Genomic DNA, 18,254 nt, shown 5'->3' with positions numbered 1-18,254 from the left:
GAGAAAGAAGCAGGTGGAAGAGAAGATCGAGAAATAGAGATGAAAAGTAAAACAATCAAAGAGATCGCTCCAGGAAGAAAACTAGCGATCATGACGGAGCAGAAAAAAAACAGGAGGATCGTGTGCCAGTATGTGTGCCAGTATGTGTGCTTGTGTGAAGAAGGAGCTTAGCGAGTGACGAAGAGATGTGAAAGATCGGTCCAAGGAGGATCTCGCGATCGGTTGATCCGGAAGAGAAGTCCGGGAACGGGAACGGGCAGAAATTAGCGTCCTGAGGGAGAAAAAGGGCCGATCATTTCCCGTCCGTTCCTTTGATGGTGGGCGCCGTTCGACTTGACTTACGCTTCAAATTGTGCCCACAGCTACACCGGACGATCGCTCGCAGCAACTTCTAGCTGTGGTAGAGAGGAAAAGAAGTAAATCAGCGTTGTTGCTTTATGAAGTGCTCCGGAACTTCACCAACGAGGGCGCGAAATTCTTGCGCAATGCTCTCTCCCATGCTCAGGACCATGCCCAAACCTGCTTGCCTGAAGGTAAACCTGCTGCTTCGGTGCGCCTGGAACCGACCCAGAAAACCTGCGATCCGCTTGCCATCAGCACAACGACTGACGGACGGTTTGACGAACGATCGCAGTGGGACGGATTGACTTGTGCTTGTTTATTGTTGTGTTTTTTTTTTGGTGTGTCTACACTTGGCCCGTTCCTGCTCTGAGATAGGTGTAGTTGTGCTGTGACGGTGCCGTCGTCTGGCAGCACTCGACGATGACGATGATGATGATGCGATCGTGCCCCAGCGTTGGCTTTTCCCAGCGATGCGTAACGGTCCGCGCACCTTGCGAACCTTGGCTTCACTCGTGCTTGCCCTAGCGTAACGATCATTTCTCCTGACTGGCTCTTAATGTTGTGTGTGCCTTTTTTTTTGTTACTCAAAAACCCCTCTCATGTTTTTCCACTCGAGCATCACCTTTAGTAGGAGCACTCACACAGGAACAGAAAACAATTATCGACCACTCTGGGTCTGTCGCCCTCTGCTCAGGTCTTTCCATTCGTTCTCTGTTCCGCGTGCTCGTTTGAAACTGGAGGATATGACTTCTACTCGGCCGGTTTTTTAAGCTACAATTTCCAGGTTGGCCGCTGCTGGTTTGGAATATTCTCACTTTGTACGCTTGTGCCGCATCGCACTCGCATCACGCTGCCCTCTTACCGGCATTCACCATAATTAATCAATCGCTCGATCTTTCCCGCGTAACAATGTTTCTAAAGGCCGTATTCTCTTCTCTCCCCATTCTGGGGTGAATTTTTGTGTCTGTGTGTGTGTGTAAGAGAACGTGTGTGTGAACATAAATCTTTTCCCTTGATCTAACTCACAACCCGTTCATCATCATCATCTTCATCATCACCATCGCGGCTCGTCGTCAGTCTCATCATCTTCGTCTTCGGGCGGTGTGCTAGGATTTATTAATTATTTAATTCATTCACCGAAGCCCGTCAAAGCCCACCGGAGGGGATGTGGTCCACCGATCGCGAGCAAGCCACGCGTGAGCGAAGAAACATAAATAAAAACAAGAGAGCGCGAAGCGCCACGCAAACGCATTGGCTTGAACGGCCGTTTTGAACGAAAGACTTCAATGCGCGCGTGTGGGATTTCAAGCGACGAACCCTTTTTTCAATGTGGTTTTGCTCGTGAGTAGCCGGTTATGTTTTATTTTTTTTTAACTTGTTCGAAATTGCGTATCAACGTTCATGTTATTTGTTATGAATAATAAATGTTGATCTAAGCGCATAGGGCGATACATATTTATGAAATATATACAAACGTTCGTGGTATATCTGACACATACCGGTTTCCTCGCTGTTTCCGGATGCAACATTTGTGTGGCAGCTTGGGGCACAATTAGTACGCTCTGCTTGAAAATAACATGATGCCCGATAAAAGTAACACCTGCGCCAGCATCTGGCGAATGAGCTTATCATCATCGACAGCCGTGCCAGGCCCGTTAGACCCGCAGAATAATTTTACACCAACCGCAGGTATTCCGCAGCTGGTACTCCTAAACCCGTCCGAAAGCGCAAAAAGGCACAAAAATGGAAAACAAACACGTCTGGTGCTCGCTTTATCCGCCTGCTGTCGCTTCAAAACGTTCATTTAATGGGGCAGATAACCATCGCCGGTGCGACCTATAAAGCGAACACCATGGTAATTGTGTGGCTGTTTGACGGTAATGCGAACGTTCATTTCGAGTTTATCTGTTACTTCGATGTGCACTGCGTGATGGTTGAAATGAAAAATAAATAAAAAAAAACTACCGAGTACAGAGATGAAGCAACCAAGTGGTGAATCAACGGGTTTTTTTTTCTGCCATTAGTATGAAGGTACCGGTGACGCCAACGTACACTAACCGACGCACAAACACTCAAAATTTCGACGGGAAAAAGATGATATCGCGATCCTGCTACACCACACCGGATGACGATGGCTCGATCAAGCACGGAATCCAAACCGGAGCTTCCACTAAAAACACTGTATGACGCAATGCTAGCGCACGGTGAGGTAAAAGTGTAAAAAAAATACTCTTCCTATACAATCCGTTCGAGATCCGTTGGTTGTATGGCTTCCACGGCACACCGACGGTCGTTCTGTTGAAAGATGCAGCCAAAAAAAATCTCTTGCCAACACACACCCGAAGCCTAAACTGGAAAGAAGCGTCACCCAACTAACAGGCTACACCGGTGCTGCAATCTCAAGCTGACCTTCCAAGTGAAAGAGCGACCACCCGGACGGATCAAAAGCACAACGCGTCCACTCGAGACGCGACTTCGTTCGTGACTGTAAGCGACGAACCTCGCGGAACGATCGCATCCCGTTCGAAACCTGCCAAGCTCGCTGGCGATCGCTGGATGTTGGTGTTGGTGTTGTGATCGTCGCGCGTCTCTCCATTCTCGATCGGGCATTCTCTTGCCCTTTTTCCGGGGTCTGCCGGTTCTTCCCGGCATCACCAGAGGCTTTTGTTTGGTTTGGCATCCACCGTTCGATGCCTAACGTCTTTTCGTTACTTTTCCCTTCCATGAAGTACGAGATGAAAAGCATTCGGTGGCTTTGCAGGGTTGGAAAATGCCGCACGCCGGAAAACAGCTGGCATGTGGTGTCGCTGCGTGCGCCCGTTCGCTTCATTTCGAAATGAGTGTAAATGGTTTTGACACCGGCAGCGATGTGAAGTGACTTCACCGCTCACACAAGGCACGAACTGGGCAAATGATAAAAACGCCATCGGGCCACTACGCCACTGGTGGTGTGTGCGTTTTGTATGGCTCATTCGCTTGTACAACTGGTGCGCTTGTACACGTGATCATGCCAACTGATAATTGGATTAGAAATGTATTGATAATTAGCGGTTGCTTCCATGTCGCTTCATCGGACGCAGCGAAGGCTACATTTTTCACAGTATTACCGTAGCGATTTTGATTGAAATATGTTCCGAGAAAAAGATCACTCCTGATTTACGTAAACGTGAGCTCGTTTGTGTGCATTGAATGCATACAAAACACACGTACTGCTCGTTATCTTGCGTCTTCCCATCCGCGTAATAGAACGATGATAATTTTGCTCATGAGCTACTTTCGTTCGTCGAGTCTTTTCGACTTTTTCCTTCTCTTCAGACCCATTTCGATGCTCGCGATGAAATCTCGCGACGGTCGTCGCGGCCTCGCGTCTCACAGTGGCTAATCTTGACAGATCGAGAAATAAATTCATCCGATGCTTCACTTGCACATCCGTTCCACCGCTTTTCCGTTCGCCCCTTTCCGCTGGTCTCCTTTAATTGCTTTCCCTCGCACGAGCAGTTTAGTAAACCTGTTTTCCAAACCCCCTTCTCTGCCCAACTGGGCGCGTTTTTCCGCACCGCAATGGCCGCAGCCGATGGCTCGCAAAGAGAGCGTTGTCCGCGCGGTATCGGTGATCATCGCATTTCCGATCGCAAGCCCTTATTTTAACATGGTCATGTTCAGCTGTCGAATGGTGACACTTTACTGCTGCCGATAGTGCTGTCGCGCGGAGGCTACTCCACTCCCGGTTTTGCTGTTCATTTCTTCGATTCCGACAGTTATACAGAGTGCTGCAGATGCAATGGCGAGAGACAGAGAAAACGTTTGTCTCCTCGTGGCTTTTCCTTGAGCTGAAACCGCGTCATTGTTTCTTCGAACGTCGCAAGGAAGCAACTTTCCGACTTGCCGACGAAAGGCGTCGTTTTTCTGGGACCTGGTACAACAAAATTCGTACCAGTTCACCAGTCGGGCAGGAGGTGCATATGAAAATGAGCAGCATAAACACGGCAGAAGGCAGCATTTGCTCTCCCTCCCCGAAGGGCGCATGAATAAAAAGCGAAAAGACGCGCACCGTGTTGCCGCTCGACCTGTTCGTCAGGCCTGCCTGGCAAACCCACCGAGGAATTGCGCTTGTAATTTTGCGAACAATTAAACATAAAGTTGAAGTGACATCGCGCGCGGTACGCACCAGCGGCATCCACAGGTACCGCGGCATCGCTCCGACCAGATGCCGTTTGTCAACTTTTGTCTTCGTCAAACCGCCAGTGGGACCCGTGTACTGCGAACGGCGAAACTCGACCGCGACCGCTACTTCAGGTTTTGCGAGCGACAAACATGCACAAGTATGCATCTTCGAGTTGGAGTTGTTACGGCCGAAAAACCGGTTCAACTGTGGCGTGCATCCGCGTACGTTACGCCGCCTGGAACATCCGTTACGACGGCCCGTCCTGGGATGGGAGTTTGAGGCAGCAGCAGCAGCAGCAGCAGCAAGAAAAAAAGCTGCACGCTCTCTGCGCCCAAGAATGTCCTGTCTTGAGCGGGATTCGAGCGCAGTGTTTGAGCTTTTTTTTTGAGTCAACGCGCCAGGGAGAGTATTAAGGAGACGAGAACTGACTGAACTCCCGTCTCATGGTGGCACAGTGCATAAAGTTGAACGCTTTTCGTGTCCAAAAGCGTAACCATTGGTACGCCGGATTCAGGACACGCTCGCATGTTGGTAACGGAACGCCAGCTGCCCACACCGAAATGTCACCCGGTTGTTTTGGCTGCAGGCTCGGTCAGCACATACGCGCGCCATGGTAATACGCGGAAATAACCCGCAGCATGTTACTGCGGGCTTTATTGAATAATCATCTGCCACGAAATGTCACGTCGACAACGCTCGCGCGCGCGCCAACGGTGCGCGGTTGTCAATTCGTCCATATGCAAGGAGTCGCTTAAAGTGACTCACAAATGGCGTTCGCAAGCAAATTACCTACGTGTTTATTTATGCTTCCTTCGTCTCTCTTTTTCTCTTGCGCTTAGGTACTTTGCCCTTCGCGGTGGGTACTCATTTTCCGTCGGTGTCCATCGAACACTGAGAACATTGCGTAAGCACACCACGCAGGAAACGATTAGGCTAGGTTCGCTCCGTGTGCCGTTGGAGGGGTTGATTTGAAAAATGAAAGGCATAACGTAACGCATCGCAACGCAAGAAGATTCTACACGGTTTGTACACGCTCAATCGGATTTGAAGCTTACGAATGTGTGATTTATGCTAAGCGTATGAACTCACCAAACGGTGTAATGACACGCGGCTCTGTAGCAGCTCTTACACACTTTTTTTTTTCTTCTATGCAATCATTACTTATTTTTGGAGAGTTTTTGTGTCACGGTTTATTTTTTTTTTTTTGGCCCACCTTCCCATAGCGGCACTACACACACGCCGCACCAAAAACTCTCCCACGGGTTTTACGGTGCAGGATCGCGCCGGCACAAAAATGGCACCCTCGTCGCAACAATAAGGCTCCCTTGTTCGCGCGTCAACCATCAACGCGAACGGAAAGGAAACAAATTGCCCTCTCAACGCAACACAATTTGCGGATGCCAACCGGGCCAGATGTGCCATCGCTGGTGCGAGAAAACGCCTCCCACGGTGACCCACGCGCACCGAAAGGGCTCCCGGCGTGGACCTCCGTGGGCGCGGTGGAATTGATGGCGTAATTCGATCCTCAAAACGCGCTCCATCTTCAGGGCGAGCCAAGATGAAGAAGGAAGGTGTAGGAAGAAAAAAAACCACCCCACCCCGAGGTGATAAAAAGTCGATCGTCAACAACACTTTTCGTTCGTTGGCGTGCCAACCTCAGGCAACCTGCTGCTGGCGCACGGATAGGGGGTGAGAGCGCACGCGAACGTCTCATTCGGGTGCGGCTGTAGCATTGGGTGGTGATGGCTGAGCTGGCGAGTGGGAAAGGAGAGAAAAAAAAAAGCGGAAAGAAATGTTATGCTAATTTGGCCGAACATCGGTGGCCGTGCCTGCGCCTTACGAGGATGGTCTGGTGTGAGGCGCACGCGCACCCAAAACCCAGCATTTGCCCGCCTGTGGAGGGCGTGAAAAATGTTCTCCCACAATCCACCCAACCACCCCACCGATGGGATGTGGCGCGTCTCGCGGAAGCGTCAATCGAAATCGTCACCGAGTCCGCTCGGGGTGCTTCTTTTGGGATAGAACGAGAGAGAATGAGAGCGAGAGAGAGAGAGAGAGCTTTAGATGCTTATCTCGTCACGGATTAGTGCGGCAATTTACGGGGTTGCCCAGTTTCCAGCGCTTTCCCGGTCGTGTTCTAAATCACCGCGAATGCATCACCGGGCGCCTTCAATCATTCCGAGCCGGTAGACCGGACCGGCGTGATGGCCTTTCGCTGTTCGCTGGCAGTCCTGGCGAGTGGCGTATTCGTGTTACCGTGGCGTGCGGAGTTCTGCGGAATCCGGTTCGTCGGTGATGGCGCGACTGGAAGATGATACTGGCGCGAGTGTGAGCGAGCCTGGAAGGCTGGGGCCCCTGAGGACGTGGGATTGATTTAGTGCGGAGGTCATCGGTTGAGTTTAAATTCGTGACATGGCACTTTGGCCCAGCGCCAGCCGTGCTGGGTTGTTTGTCTTGCGAACTTTGACTCCCGGGTGAGCGAGCTTTTGGTGGGGGTTTTTCGCGCGGTTTCCTAAGCGAAGGACTTTGTGGGGTGTGGGTACGATGCGCGAGGGCGCACGCGAACGGTGTGGTCCTTGGATCGTGCCCTTAACCCAGTATTTAGCGGGCGTGCTGGGTAATTAATATCAATTGCTACATTCCATTGCTGGCCGTGCCGATGGAAAGGAAACCGAAAAGATCAACCGGAACATGAAGAGAAGGATTGATTTTTTTTAAACATCAACAAAACGTTTCGTTCGTAAAGTGTGTACGTTAATTGCTGGGCCATCAACGTGCTTGAAAAACATGCACCGATCGTTTCCACAACGATTTTAATTCAATTTTGAGGACCGAATCTGAGAACCACACCATTCCCCAGGACGACTATCCATTACCGTTCGTGGATCTATTCCCTGTTGAAGCTTTTCTTGCTTCGAACAAAGTCATAATGTTCAAAATCAACAGCTTTTTCATCAAGCGACTCAGACGACGATCGCTAATGATCACCGGCAGCCCGTGTGAGAGGCGTACACAAACATGCACAGGAAATAGCTGGAAAAAAAAGCCAAACTAACCCATTCCTAGCGGACTTTGGAGGGTCATTTGGGGATTCCACGGTATCCAGAGCTGAAACGACATAAAACCCGCCTTCTTAGATGGGGAAACTCCTCACAGAACACGACGAAAGTAGCGTCGTTGTCGCTGGATTAGAAGAACCCTCCGGTTAGGCCGCGAAGCGCGCTCTTCCGGTTTCGAAGCCACCGGACCACCGGGCGGGTGTAGCGAAGGAAAAAAAACCCTCAACCGATTAACCGGAGCATAATCGGGGGAAAAGATTTATCGACGAATAATGCGACCCAATGATAGATCGTTCTTCCCGGGGGCCCCATTTCCTGTCCCTGGCCTCGCCCGGGCGGCGGTAATTTTCTTTGACAACTCGCAGCTTGTTTTGACAGCCGGCTTAACTCGATGGATGGGAAAGCGAAAAACGGATAGCGTGAAAGAAAAACATACAGGCCGGTCTAGGACGACGGTCATTAGACGTGATTTTCCCATCGCCCGAGTCCGAGGGCGAAGAATTAGTACGGAATCACTCGCTGTCAGAGGCTGGGCTCAAACGCTAGCGTTCAGGCGACGCCACTATACGACGGTCTACGCTGCATCGCTCTGCTTCGACGGCTGGCCGCGGTTCGGTTGACTCTCCTTGAAGAGAAAAATGGATCTCGAACCTCACCTCACGTGGTTTGCGCCCGTGGCCGCCCTTTAACGTTTCGTGCCATTGCAAAAGGCAAATTTAAGCCAACCATCGAGCCGTGGGAAGCTGTTGCTCGACGCGCGATGGCCGCGTGTTCCAGAGATCGTGTCGGGATAGCGAGTGGGAAAATGGCGCGTCTTCCTGCTCGCAACCGAACGTGACAAGGCTACTCACCGCGTCACCCGGAACGTTTCGTGGAACCATCGTCTTCATCGTCGCCAGAGTCGATAATTGCGATGCGGAAGCGATCGTGAATCGAGCCAGGACTCTGGGGCCTGCCGCGTTTGTGCGCGCGCGTGTCTCGGTTGAGGAAGACATCTCGAGACATCCTTCCGTCTGGTGAATGGTCATGAATCCCTGAACAGCAATCACGGCACGCTTCACGATGCCAACGGGTCGCCCGATTGAACGGTCCGGATCTGGATGGTGCGAAGACGCGATTTTTCTCGTTCGATTAGATGGAACGTACGTCGTACTTCCTTCCAGCTTGTTCCTGTTGGCCGGTGAGATCGGGAAGTGGCATCCGGAGTGAGCTTGACTCGAACTCGGTTGGAATATTTACGACGCCTCGGTTCGCTGGCCTCCACCTGGGAAGTAGAGTAAGAAGACAAATAGCTATAATCTTGCCGAGCGCACTATTTACAACAGGATCTAGTCGCAGTCGAGTGCCACGGATCGTTGCGTCTCTCGTGAGTCGTGGAGCGAATAAATAATTTCATCTAGCGGTGCTGGCTGATGGCGGAACTAGGCCAACAAAATTCAACGGAAGCGCTTCCGTCGCACATGTGCGATAGTCTGGCGGGATGTCCAAGCCAGCCGTTGGACGGACAAAACACACGAGGAAGCTCGTACATGATCGCTTCCTTATAGAACGATCACGAAAGATCAGCCCGTTGGATTTGCGGGGAAAAAACGGGGGTAGACACAAATCGAGGCTCCCAAAGCCCATCACGGGTGCAGCTCGAGCGGATCAACCCGAACGGTTCGAGGGAAATAAATTTTTCACTAAACTCGCAACCACCCGGCATCTAATCATAGACCTTTAGGCCATGCCCTATTCGAATGGCGCTGGCATTCGAACGCCACGGGGCGGCCTTTCACTTCTGCTCGTCGGTTTGACATTTCGGACCGATCGTAGGGCCGCCTTCCCGCCCTTCTTGGAAGGGGTAGGTGGGACCTGGGGGGGGAGGGAGGGGGTCAGTCCCCGTGGGTGGAGGCGCGTTCCTGACTCGGGCGTCCCTTCGTGCCCCGGTGGTTTCGTTGACGGGGTCACGATGTGAATGACTTGTGAAATATTTCCATTCGCGATCGCGAACCAGCAATTTACAAACCGCACAATATGCGCTTCACGGTCGATCTTCGGGTACCAGGAGGGTTCTCTCTCTTTCGCTCTCTCTCTCTCTCTCTCTCTCTATCTCGCTTGTATTTTCGCCTGTTGAGCTTTTATGCTCCTTGCGCTTGTCCCCCCCCAAACAGGGGTGTTGTTTTGCGTACCGAGCACTTTTGTTTACGATCGTCAGAGGGCTTTGCCTTTGGTGGGATCGCGCTGGTATTTGTTTCACCACTTTTGTGGCGCAGTTTTGTGTGTTTCTTTCTTTTTTCTCTCTCTCTCTCTTTTGATCACCCACCCATCCCGCACCGTCCGATGAGCTGATCTAGATGAGCAGCAGATTAGGGTTGGAGATCTGGGCTACATTCATGCCGCCAGGTTAACGTGTTTATTTTAGGAACCGACGCTTTCAACCCAAATAAGCGCCCGTAATTTTCTGTACACCCGTGCGTTTTTTATGGGTAATACTTTTTTTGCTGCATAAAATTCCAGTTTTTGTCCATCCAAACTGCCTCGCTCTGGTGCTATAGCCCAGCGAGGTGTTATATTTCTCCACACCTGACTAAGGCGTACGTCACCGGTCGCCGTTTCCCCAGTGGTAGTTGTGGGAAAAAATAAATTTAAAACACAAATCCGCACAACCCCAACCGGGCAAGGAGAGTTTGAGTGGATTTGCGCAAACGCAAGCACAAAACCCGCCCGATGCCGGAATCGAAGCGCACCTACTGCTGACTAGCTGGAGGGGTTTCCATCGGGCAAAGTTCACTGACATTTGGCGTGGTTTGCCACACGCGGCTCGGGTTAAACGCTTCCATTCGTTCCGAGTCAGGTGGCACGTTTCCACCGCCCTAGGGTACGGAAGGCGTTCGCCAAACGAGTTGCGTGCAACGGTTGAACAACCCCAAAAGGGGGCTTTTCTTAAACAACCTACCGGTTGGGTCGGCTGTTTGTAAACGATTCCAGCAGCGCCAGGAAATCCCACCCGGTAAAAGGTTAACCGGAGGCAGCGCCGGTAGCCTTCTGTACGGTGACACTAGTTGCGCCCTTTCTCCACGGTTGCCCTGCGACCCTGCGACACAGTTAGTCATCCACGGACCGGTCGCTGCTTTTCGCTTGAAAAATGAAGAACTCATAAAACCGTTGCGCTTCAAGTGAAATCCATCTCCCTCCTGGAATCGATAGCCAACCGCCTTCGCTTGGGTGGGTAATAAAGTTCTCGAAAAGCCACCCGAACCACCACCACGACAGCCAACCCTTTCGCGGATGATTCGCGGTGAAAGTGTCCCTGGGATGGTTTTGCCTAATTAGCCGCAAAACGCCCGGCTCCCAGACTGGACACGATAAGCTCAACGACAGTCGGTTCCCACTGGTGGATGGACGTTCTCATGCCTTGCGACAGCCGTGAGAAAGGTATGACTTTTTTCAGGACCATCTCTTCGTCTCGTGGTGTCCTACGTCTCACTCATCCTGTGGGCTGTGTGGATTGATCCCTTTGAATGGCCGGCAATGGCTCCGTTGGGAGCGAGCTAGGTTTTCGATGGAAAGGCACACGCGAGAAGCAAAATGATTGCCTGACACGCTCCAGCGCCCTTCGTTTCGCAGCTCCCAAAAGGATAGCGCGAAGCTTCACGAGCCTAGCAAAAATGCCATTTCAACTGGCGGTGTGAAACCCGTGCGAAAAATGGGCCCGCGCGCTTGGACTAGGAAATACAATTTGCAACATCAGTGTTGCTTGCTGTGGAGCGGTTAATGCGTACTCCGGTTGGGAAGGGGTTTCGTTTTCTTGTTTTTTTTTTGTAAACACAAAATTTGCTTCCCGAGCCTCGTCACGTTACCTCAGTTTCACTCGCATAGCCGCTGGCAAGAGATGTGCACGAAGTAAAGAGCAAAGAAGCAAAAAAAAAAGTGGAAAGTCATCGTGCTCCGGGGTCCGCAGGCCCAGAAGCAGATCCTCGTAATTACACACCATTACTGCGTGCCCATTCGAGCTCGGTTTAGGTTTTCCGATTCCACCAAACCCACAGCCCAGAATGGGTGGGGGTTTTGATCCTGCGAACCCAGACCGGCTTAGGTTCTGATTTCAATTTCGTTTTCACCGCGCGCTCGACCGATCCGAACAAAGTGCGGAAGCGCAAAAGGGATCGAAACTCGCGTTCTTTGGGTAATTTCATGGGCCCCGCGCTTCGGTAGAAAATCGATCCGAGGCGCGACATGGATCGTCATGCGGTGCGATCGCGTCTTGGCCGCGTCTAGCTTGCTGAGTGAGGTGCAGACCGACTTCGACTTCCTCCCGAACGCCCAACCGGACAGGGTAATTACTAATTATCTGTGAAGTTACGGCTCCCGTTCTATGGCCCGTGGATAATTGGTATAATCAGCCGCCGGAGCAGGACCGACGGACTCGATCGGTCGACTCGGGACCAAGCGGCTAGCTCTCGGGCTAGCGAAAAGGGCAACTTCTTCCAGCTAGACCTGGCCAACTTGAACCGAGCCGCTGAGATTGCCCACGGGCGCGGATCTCTTGACGGGGCGGAAAAAGAGATCGCTCGAGATTTTGCCCCGCGAGAATCTTCCACTGGGGGAGACCTCTAGACCTCACCAGCAAACCGGGAGGACCTCCAGCACTCGAACCGGGCCTTGAAGAATTCGAAATCGATTTCATAATGTACCATTTCCTGTTGAGCCGATGGCAGCGGTTTTTTTTTCGGCTCGAGCCAGGCAGCGATCGGCGCGAGATTACACCAACTTCCTACCACGAGCCCCAGTGCCCCCTCTTTTCCCTGTCACCCTCCACCCCCCCCCCCCCCCCCCCACTCTGCTTCCCCAACCAAGCGGATGTGGTTCGTCTTCGCACATCCCGGAGTTGGGCCCGCGAACGGAAAACCGGTTCACCGTGCCCAAAAAGGAAGCATCCACTCCGTCGCTTCCTGCTAAATCTCTCGTCTGAGAACGTTGTCTTCTCTCTCGCTCTCTCTCTCTCTCACTCCTTTATCACCCCATTTTCCCGTCACCTTAATTTGAGCATCGACGTCGTGTCCGGCCCACCGAGCCCGTGTGGTACACGTTCGTTCGGCCATTTTATGGCCATTCGACCGCACATTCGATCCGCACCCGGGGATGATGCCCGATGCCCGGTTGCTCGTCCCCAAGGCCAACCGGTATGCCGCTGCCATCACCATCCCCACCATCACCGTCTCCGTTCCCGCCGGCTATGTCGCGATGGTTCCCCACGAATGGAAGGTCCGCAGACTTCCGGGACTGAGTTTGGGAAGGTGGGGTGCGTGAGTAAAACCTCCCAAACAATCAATCATCAAATCTCATCAAACTGTGTGATCGTCGCGTTGCATGTCAGCGAGTGGCGCAAGAATCCCGCACGATCAGCAGATGGCGCGGTGAATGTCTGCAAAATACCCGGAATCGTGCCCTTATCTGGTTGATTTGGAAAAAAACCGTTGAAGTTTCTAAATCGACACCATAAACGAGCACTTTATAGATCGTTGACCGAGCTCTATTCGTCATCTGGAGTGATCCGGATCCGGAGCTGTGTTCCGTGGACACACACACACACACGCACAAGACGAATGGATGGACGCACTATCGTCGGGCTCATTTGTCTTTGGGTGGAAGATAAAGCACAACCGATCTGGAGCTTCCTTGTGAGCCTGCTACAGCTTTACCCTGACGAAGCGCCAAAGAGTTTCTCCACCCAGTTTTTGGCTCAATCGACCCCGGTGACGGTGATTATTGCTTATTAATGGTGCCAACATCCCTTCCTGCGGCCAACCATCCATGCTTTCTGGCCTTCACGGTATTCCTCCAACGATCGCGGGCATGGGTAAATTGATTTCTCGACTTTTTTCCCACCGATCCCACCCCAGGGCTATGGAGCCCGAGCGATCCCGGGGAACCCGGTGGAGGATTTTGGGGTTGCGATCGCATTTTCAGAGCGCACACACGAGCAAAGCTCACCTTGTGGGTCTTCACCGAAACGAAACGAACGACTCCATGAGAACGGATCGCACGCGAAGACTGATCACGACCCAAAAGGTTCGCTGCCGTTGGCTGGCCCAATGCTGCACCGAAGTCAAAGCAGCGTTCCCTTTTTCGGGCAAGGCATCTCTCGCACCAGCTCAGGGAAACGGTCTGTCTGGTCACCTTGATGGGCAGTGTCTTGACGGAGTGATTAAGAAATTTTACCGTCCATGCCACGTCCCCACTCGAGGAGGGCCTTTTGTTTTTGCGAGCTTAGTGGGGTTGGGAGCCTTAGACGGGGCGGCTGTGAACATGTGCACATGTGAGCGAGATCGCAAGACAAAACAGGGCATATCCCTGCCACGACAGATGGTCACCGGTGATGAATCTGTCTTTGGGGAAGATGGCAGAAGCGTTCCCATCGTGGGCTCTCGAGTTTGTTTACTTGCCGATCGTCCGAAAGCCTTCTCCGGTTTCACAAAACACGGGCCCACGGGCTTGGGACGAGGAGGATCAGTCGTGTAAGTGACCGTTAAGCTGTTGTTGCTAGTTGATAATGTATGGCATTTTTCTTCCGTAACGTTCGGAACCTTACACCACCGTTGTAGACACATCATAAAGTTCGTCTGCATTCGATTGGCTAAGTAGGTCTCGCAAGGCAGTGTTTTTTTTGCTCGAGTTAATACACATTTTAAGTGCACGAAAAAAAAGAAGTTGAAAAAAATGCCTCGCATTGAAAAAAGGGCATCCATGCGCGGTTGGCTTTACTGAGTGATTACGACACCCATTACAGCAACGCAGCAGAGACCCTTCGCAGCGGCGTATTGACTTAGGCAAGAAGAGCTTATTTGCATTCTGTTTTAATTTGTTTGCAAGCATAATCTACACAGGAAAAACACGAACGAAAGAAAGCAAAAAAAAAACACGCGTGTTGCAAAAACCTTTACCACCATACTGCAACTAGGAACTAGGCTTTTGGCTTACACCAGAAGTGTATGGCCTTGTGTTTTTCCTCCTCGGCGCGTTAATTTATGTGGTTTTTATCGCGTTTTGTGCGAGCGTCCTGATGGCGTCGCAAATTGAATTCACTTCACTCGCTGCGCGAGCGGCTAAGGCAGCGGTGAAGAGTTTTCAAATGTGTGTCGAGTTTGAGTTTCAAAAAAATAAAACATTTCCTCACTGAAAAAGTGGCTCTCTCTTGCTCTCTCGCTCTGTTGCTCTTTTTTGGTGGGGTTATTTACTGGATGGCTGACGGAATTAAAGCTTCATACATCCGCAGAAGAAAAAAAAAACGATGGACGAATTCCGAGAAATTTTATTATATACGTGTGTTTCAGCTAGCTTTCCCCAAACAGCAAGCATTATGCACGATATGGTTCGTTGACAAACGGAGCGGAAATAATTTTAAAAACACGCTACGCTTGCATTTTTCATTCACATTGGAGAGTAGCCTTCGATGCAATTTTAGTTCAGTTTTATTTGTCCAGACCAAGAGGTAAAGCTTAAAAAAAAGTAAAACCATACTTCGAGATAAGCCGTTTTATGTCTTTCCCGAAATAGTTCCGCTAATTAATGATATTTACAGCCAGCACTGAAAATGTGCAATAATAAGCCTCAAGTATGAGGAAAGAATTCGAGATCACCCAAGGCTACAGGCTTGAAGGCTATCTCGAAGCAAAGAAGAAAAAACTTCGTCGGAGTGTTTTTGTTCGCTTCCGTTCTTGCCCTAACTCCGCTTCTTATCGAATTATAACCCCAAAGGGCTGCACTCGCTGTTGCCACGTTGTTTTTGTCGCGTTTAAAAATATATTTTTTATCCACTCAGTTTGAACCAGCCGGCAACTGAACGGTGTGCCGGCTTGCACAACAGCCGCCCAGCGCACAGTTGCAGCAAAACCAAATTTGACCCCGCCAACAGCCGGCAACAGGTGACTGAGCACCGGCTGCATGGCTGGAGTTGGTTGAGCTATCGTCTGCACGTGTGCGTGCGTCTGTTTTTGTGTGTGGGCAGCCGTTCTTTTCACTTTCGTCCCGTCGTCTCGTTCGCCCCGATGAACGCGTCCACGTGAGGCAAGGACTCACTGTTTAAATGGGTCCCTTTTTTCCTTCGCAGGATACGAACCCCGACGCGGTGGAATAGTGCGGGAAAAAATGTGGCCCACCTCGGCATACCGTTGGCGTTGAAGGACCGCGAAGGACTCACCGGTCGCACCGGTCCCGGACCACGGAAGGATGTTGTATAATTATGCGCTTGTTATGCTGCAGGTTTAGGTTGTGCCTGGCCGACTGCCTTTGCGCCCTCTGTCGCTTCTCACAATCTTCGCCATTTGGACTCCCATCGGACTGATCGGTGCCGGAGGAGAAATATAACCATCGTTTTGTTTTTCTTCCCTTTTTAGCTGTTTTCTTTTCATCCCACCAACGGCAAAGAGACCACAAGGAACTGCGTCCCGGGTTGCGACAGATGAACGAACCCCGCGGCAGCCCTCATAAAAGCGGTCTGGTTTTTTCTTCCGTTCCAGCTTTTAGTGCCCAAAGGGATGCCACCACTGGCCACGGAACGCCGAGCGGAAGAGCACACTAATTAAAGGGACTCGGGCGAAACACGGCGAGGTCCGGTCGGTCGAATTCACCCCAGGTTTCGGTCGTCTTTTAAATGCTCATCGCCTGCCCGTTCGAAGGGGTCGAGTCGATCGTAAAGGCGCTGGTGAACCCAACCCATGGGGGTCCGTGGGTCAAAATGAAGTCATCTCGTGTGTGGCAGAATCGTCCTCGCTATGCGACGCACTGCACTGATCCCTTGATGGTGATCGTTGATCCTTCGACCGGTGGGGCGAATTCACCTTCCGTGAGGTCGTAAATCGATTCGGAAACTAACACTAAAGTGCTTTACGATGGTTATCGCTTCTGGTTTTTGCCGCACGGGTTCGGACTGCTCGATCCCGGCTCAGCTTCCTTTAAAAACGGATCAGGTTTTAAGGTTTCTTTATTGTTTAATTCTTGCTCATTACCCAGGGGGTTATAAAATTGTGCTACACCACCGGCACTGGCCTTCCCGGTTCCTGGGTTGTTGTATCAATCTGGCTTATAAATTTCCTTCCCCATGAGACACTCACTCTCTCGAGCCCGTTCTTGCCCGTACTGGACGTTTATCGGCCATTCTTCATCGGGCGAAACGGGCACAAAAATCCCACGGTCCCACGTAAGAGAGCAAGCGATTCTGACGGACCCGAAACCCGCGGTCGGTGCGGGATTGGAAAGTTCGCTGGGAGGGAAAGCGAACCGGAGCCGTAAAAGCTTAACCAAATCAAAACCCGTAAGCTCGCACACCCGTGAGCCGCAGTGAGCGGTTTAATGCGCTCAAATTAATTCACAAACGAGAAACGGGAAGCGGATCGTTGATCATCGCCATCGCCGATAAATCGGGCTGTTAAAATCGAACCCTGTCACATTACAGTTAGCGCAATAATTAATGTGAAGGCACGCGATGGCACCACGGTGTGAGAGAACCGTTCGCGATTACCGCGTCAATGTGAGGGTACTTGAGAAAACAACCATCGTGATGTGATGTGTGCGAATGCTTCTATTTTTTCTTGATGTTGTGATTTCGCTGGTTTCAAAAACTCAAAACCATCATTTTGGGGCGCAGATAAACCAGGTCGGTTGCCTTTCCCTACCAATCAACTCGGCCGAATTGCGCAGGCACAAGATAACATCCGTACGAAGCAACCGAAAGGCTACGCTCTAATTAGCGATGAGCCACGGTAGGCATCAATTAGGCATTGCGAAGGAGAAGGGGCGAAAAAAAAAGCAGTCCGATCTGCTCGAGTGGCTTCCTTAGGGACCCCGGGAGGCTCTGTATGGGAAAAGCACTCAAGCTTTTAATAATCGTTTGAATTATTTACAAGCTTCTACATCCGACCGGTCCCACACGTAATGGGATGACTCCCGAGCAAATGGGGGAAAGAAAATTTCGCCATAATTACATACGTTCGTTGTCTCTTGGAACAACTTGTTTTCGCGTACTAAAGCGAACTGTTCCGGATGGAGATGTCAATTAAAGTTTGATGCGTTTTGAGCGAGTTATTTATGGATTTTTTTAATATTCAATCCTAATGTGTATATTTTCCGCGATGATGATCGAAATATATTTCGAGTTAGTCATCTTCAAAACTGAAACGAGCCATTCAAGCGGCGGATACGTCACCGGTCGGAGAAGATCTATTATTTTCCTATTTGAACAAATAATCCCCGGAGGTGGTTCCGATGCGTCGTAGGTGTAAATGTTTGCGTTTGGCATTTGCTAACCAGAACCCTAAAATCAACTCAAGCTCTAACCTACGTCTTTCAAAAGGGGTAGCATGGGCCGGTTCGTAAAGCTTTCTAGGTGCCATTTTCGCCCGCTAGTCTGGCTAGTGACAAATATCGTAAATCAACAACGTTCACACCCGTCCGGAGAATGCGCAGAGTCTGTTCGTTTTTTTCTCTGCATTTTCTCTTCTTCGTTTTTTTTCCCCCATTCTAGTAGATAAGCCTGATGATCTAACGAATTTTCTGGACGATTGTTCTTTTTTTTCACGCTTTGTATTTTGCTTATTCTCACTGGCCTGTTCGTTTACAAGCCGGAGCTTTGCAAAGCTTTGAAAGTTAGTATTCTTGTTTGGGTAAGTACACATGCTAGTGAGTAATGGTAGCACACTGGGGCTAGT

This window comes from Anopheles nili, chromosome 3, assembly GCF_943737925.1.
Source record: "Anopheles nili chromosome 3, idAnoNiliSN_F5_01, whole genome shotgun sequence".
Classification (NCBI taxonomy): domain Eukaryota; kingdom Metazoa; phylum Arthropoda; class Insecta; order Diptera; family Culicidae; genus Anopheles; species Anopheles nili.
This window is presented reverse-complemented; position numbering follows the sequence as displayed.